We start from the raw sequence: 6,000 nt of genomic DNA, 5'->3' as shown, positions 1-6,000 counted from the left end.
CTAGAGATATCTCCTTTCCAACAAAAAAATAATTATCAAAATCGGTTCATAAACGAAAAAGTTATCTCCGAACATACATTAAAAAAACATATATATTTTGAAGTCGGTTAAAAAGAAGACAAATTGCGAAGATTACTTATTATTATTGATTATTATATATAAACCAGATGCATAGGAAAGACAATCGATTGTGAAGATCTTGAGTTGCAAAGTTATGGATTGCGTGGCAATTTGTAAAGTATCAATTTCGTCCAAGCACAGTATACACAAGGAACTCATTTTTTACGTAATTATTACTTGCGCTGAAGCAATACAACCGTGCTTCCATGAGCGCGTTTCGGCGCGGAATGACGAACGACGATGGTTCACTTGTAAAAAATGTATGAAGAAATTTGAGAGCGTTTCTTATTTTTCTCATAAATGGAAATATTATTTATTTTTATATAAAATATCTAGCTCTACGCATAGAGGACTAAATAAGCAACAATTTCTTAGTGTAGTTATTTTTCTTAGTGCAGTGTATTGAGCTATAATGGTTCCTATTCAGACCCGTCTTTTTTTTAATTTTTTGCGATTTCTGTGATGGTTAAACTGTATTTGTGTGAAAAGTTTGTATGGGGCTATAGAATTTTTATGGTGTCACTCGGAGATGAATATATTATCTTTCATTTGAAACCAAGATATCCTCTCATGGTGACTCCTAATTAATTAAAATGGTACGAGAAAAACACTAATGGTTTATTTTTACCATATATTTTTGGACTGAAGGTATTAAAAATAAAACAATATAACAATATCCATAAGATTTATTTTGTGCGTAGTTATTATTTAAAAACAATAAAACCGCTTATACACTATCCAAATTATAATACTATCACAATACTCGATATAACGTTAATTTCAAAACCTTTAGAGTACCTAAACAACATATAAATGTATATAATGTATAAACTAAGACAATACTGCTATTTCAATCCTTTTTAGATGACATGTCACAGAATAAATGGTTGTTTGGGGGACCCTCGATTGATTACGGTACGAACAGATTGGGTCCAATAGAAGGTCATTTAATTAAACCGCTCACACTTCATACCATTTATGAGATACATACAGAACATCAGTCGTACAAGCAGTAGTTTAGACACAAGATGGATTTACAAGTGAATTTAAACCGCTTATATTTGACTAATGTTTTGTATATACTCGTAACTTATACATATGTGGTCTAAATCTGTTTATGTCTGAATATCTGAGTGTCTGTATGACTGAATTGTAAGCGATGTTTTAAATTACCATACCATCGATATACTACACTATACTTTCACGGGAATTCCCACTATAATATTTTCGGAACACCCGATAATTCGACGACAGCTGCAATGTCACCGAAATATCGATATTTTCGAATTGACAACCGAGGTAAACGCCGTATAATAAAGTGTTGATAGCGACCATAAAACTTATATAGAATAATACTAAGTACTTAATTATAACCACTATTCGGTCACTGTAAGACAATTGTAACATCAGATTTGCTCCAACGAATGTACAATTGTTCGAAACACACCTAGTGCAGATATTAGTATATAAACATGATTCCTAAATTATACTAAACGCCCCCTAATAAGATCCCTATAAAATCTCATCAACCTAAAAACATGTATAGATGCAGATTATAGCGAGTTTTGGTAGCTATGAGATCTACGGGACTTTGGTCTGCATTTGTCCATTTTATAGGGCTTACAAGATTTTATCCATAGGGCTAAAATTTTTGCTACAAGTAATTTCCGTGTCAATTTATAGTATATGAGAATCTAGTAAATATTTCTTAACTTTAAAAAGACCCATATTAAAGAGAAACATCTAGTACATTTACCACACACACACACACACGCCAATATAAGTTCTAGAAGGTTCTAATACCAAGTAAATCCTCAGAACCAAGTGGGAGCTCCATTGGGACAATTTGGGATAAAACGAATACTTTCCACAAATATCTTCTAAAAGATTTTAACACAAAGCAATCAAGTTCTAATATCCAATGGGAGCCCCACTAGGACAATTTGGGATAACTCTTATACTCTTGCGTAAGTACGACTTTGCCCAGAAGTGGGATATTACAGGACAGCACAATTAAAGTTGGAAGACAAATTGAAGTCTTGGCGATCGAAATTGGGTAATTGGAAACGTTTTAATATTTTTATACCAAAATTAAGTTTTTGTTTTTTTTTTTTAATTATATGTATTAACCCGTTTCGTCTATATACAAGAAGAAATCAAATCAATAAAATTGTATTTAAAACTTTAATAAAATCAATAGTGACTTGAATTCACGAACCATATATTTTTTATATATATAAAATTCTCGTGTCACAATATTAGTTACCATACTCCTCCGAAACGGTTCGACTGATTTTTATGAAATTTTGCGTGCATATCGGCCAATATCTATTTTTCCCACCCCTGTTAATTGTTATAAGAGGGGGATTAAGGGGGGTTAATGTCATATATCGCAAAACAACATTTGCTGGGTCAGCTAATATTTTATATATATTACAAAACTATTTCCATCAATCACTACATTGGAACGAAGTTCCTTACGGCAGGCTTGACATTTGGCTGGGCGACCGAACTGAAAAACATGTGATACTAAAACCGTAAGAAAAATATATAACGGAAGTGACGTAATATCAGTCACACGACTGTATGATATGACGTTTGTAAAACTAAAATATTACTAGTAAGCTTTTTTTAAATTATTTATGTAATTTTATACTGTCAACAAAAATAAATAAAGACATGTTTTTTTATTTCACTTAATAGTTTGAATTATTATTATTATTTTCTTTGATTTATTTTATTTTACGGTATTTTGTTATTTTCTAAAATACTAAATTTCCTAAATACTTTTATGTACTTAATTAAAAGCCAATCAACAAAACTAAAAAAAAAAAAAAAAATCAAGAACTGGAAATATATATAAAATTCAACATTTTTTTTTCAAATTGTGTTGCTTCTATACTATCCGAAGAAACTTCGTCCCTACCTGGTGTCCCATGACACCACATAATTTTTTATATCACTTTACTTTTATAGTACTAGATATTACATTATTTTTTTATAAGACCAAAAAAAGAGGAGATTCTCAAATTGAATTATTTTTAATGTATTATATATAACCTCACAACTTTTTACCGATTTTCATGATTCTTTGGATTCGAAATCTGATGCTTGTTGTGTGGTCCTGGTTGTGGCAAAATCTGAGTAATAGGCTTTTGAGTTATCCTTAAAAATGCGTATTTAAATTGAAGTCAGTAGTTTGAGAATATATCAAATTTTTAATAGGCATTGTAAGCAGTTTAAAAGAGTTGTAAAGGTGGTAGGGGGGAATGCCCAGTGACATTCTTTTTCACGGACTTTTTTTTAATATGTGCGAAAATCTATATTACATTTAGAACAACTTTATTTCATTTAAATTAAGAATTTGGGGGGTATGTTAGGAGTACGAAGGGGGTAAGTATAAACTGGTTGGGGGATAAAAAAAGTTTGAAAATCTATGTTCTAATAAATCACGTGGGTTTTTATTTGTACACTAATGATCACAAATACACTTATATTATTACAGCGAACGCTCGGATTTATAAACAATTGCAATAAAAAAAAATTAAAATAAAAACTTTTCATTTAACTAAAATTATTTTTAAAATATCAAATCCGATTACAAACTTAAACTTTTTTTACGTACAACAAACAAAATACTCAGTTTTGTACAGATTAAAAAACATACAGACGATAAAACACATATAAAATATAAATACACATTTATAAATACAAACCACAGAAGTATACCTATGTCGATTACTAATAACTTAATATAACTTAACTATAATAAAACGGCGGTATGTTTAAAATATGTCTGACATTTCAAAAACACAAGCAATAATATAAAGTTAACATAAATCTAAGTTAGAAAACTAATTAGTCAACTTAAGTTTTGATCACGTGTTAAGTTTGACTTACCGTCAGACAGCGCGTAAGTCATTCTACTTGACAAATATAATAAGGACGTCTTATAAACGATCAAATTTTTTTGTCAAACTTTGTCTAATCATCGATAACAGCCAACAAGAACTTACACGTTTGACAAATTAAACTAATATTTAATTTGCTTGTGTAAGTTGTCCCACTTGAACGCGAACTTTGACAACTAAATTTGATCACTTCCGACTTGCATACGAGAAAGTGCCTTACGCGCTGACTTACTAACTTAAATAATGTTAACAAGCTAAAATAAAATACAAAATAAATTATAAATTTAAAATACTACTATCACATACTTTGGTTCGATTTGAATTAAAACTAAACGAGCTTACTAACTAAAGAATAAGAAGACAATCATTTGACATGATATATATGCGCCTATTTTTTAGCTACACAATTATTAGCCACCCAGAGGGTAGTTACATTTTTTTCTTTAAATCCTAACCTTACCGTGGTTAGGTTAGAATTTAAGAACTAAAATTGTCTAATGAAGGAAAAACAATATTTTTTCACTATTTCAATATCCATGCATTTCTTTTTTTTCTCGTTTATTGTAACGTGAAACCATATTTTCAATCACTCGCTTGACAGTTCTATATTCACTAAATACTTTTCTGAAAATAAACTTTACTTAATAGCGAAAAATCTTCTATTTAACAAGCTACGTTTATTCTTTGAAGCGACTTCTGACGTCAAAATTTCCTTTGCAATGAAATGGCAACACTAAAAATGCTATCATTTTTCAGTTACTGTACTATGACGTCATCGCCTCACCCGTACTTTGAGCGGGTGAAATAGTATGATATTGCTATCTCTCTCGCTCGATTCGTTTTTAATATATTTAAATGGTAATATGTAGTTATCTGTCGCCTAAAATGATAACGCCCAGAGGCTAGTAACACAGTGCAGATGAAAAAAAACGAACGCGAGATTTAGTTCGATCAAAGTTTTTTTTTTTTTTTTTAATTACAAAAAAGGGTTTATGGGATAATTTACTATACTTAAGAGAGACTATTACTACATAGTAAATTGATAAATAGTGATACCATATTACTATTGGAAGGTAAAGAAGTCATACTGCATTAGAGATAGGGGAATTGTTTGATTTTTTATCTGTTTATCAAAATAAAACTAGTACACTTTAGAAGAGAATGCTTTAACTAGGAGAATACTACGTTATTATTTAATGACTTCGGCTATATTTTCATGTGAGAAAACGGAACCGTCAATAGGTGAAAATCTACGTGGGCGAAAAGCTAGTGTGTAATTTTAAATTGCCAATTATACTATCTGTGTGTTAAATATTATTGTTGGATACAAGCGAGAAACATTAAAATAAACCACACACACACACACACACTACATACCATTTATAAGATGTATACAGAACAGATGACAGCAGGAGACCATCCTATTATGTTATGTAGTTTTAGTAGGTAGTGTGAGTGGGTTCATTAAATGCCTCTCGATTATATACTCCTGTATATGACATGGTTTAATGTTTTATTTAGTAAAAAAAATATATACTAAAATATTTTCGCAATAAAAAAATAATCATTAATATTTAAATTTCAAAACATGTTTTGGTAATTCGAAATAACAGTGAAATGTCACGGCAAATTTTTATTTTACGGATTTTTCGGTCAAGGTCATCTTGACGACTGGGGAGTCACAAAAGGGGGGGGGGGGGGAATTACCCCTTAATTACACCCCCCCTTTTGTGATTGATATCAGAGCTGTTCACTTACGTAAGTCATTAGTCTTAACCCTTTTGCGAGCAGTAACTAAATCTTACAGGTTCGTTTTTGACTTTTCTAATCGCTACTAGAACTTATCCTTAAACTTTCATCAGATAACTTCAGCCATCCCCTCAATAAGGGGCCTACCCCTTAACCCCCTCTAAATTTGAAGGGATCCTCAAAATCTCAATTAATAAATTTTGGAGCGACGATTACAAAT

Source organism: Melitaea cinxia, chromosome 27, assembly GCF_905220565.1.
Source record: "Melitaea cinxia chromosome 27, ilMelCinx1.1, whole genome shotgun sequence".
NCBI classification, from domain to species: domain Eukaryota; kingdom Metazoa; phylum Arthropoda; class Insecta; order Lepidoptera; family Nymphalidae; genus Melitaea; species Melitaea cinxia.
Note: the sequence above shows the minus strand (reverse complement) of the source record.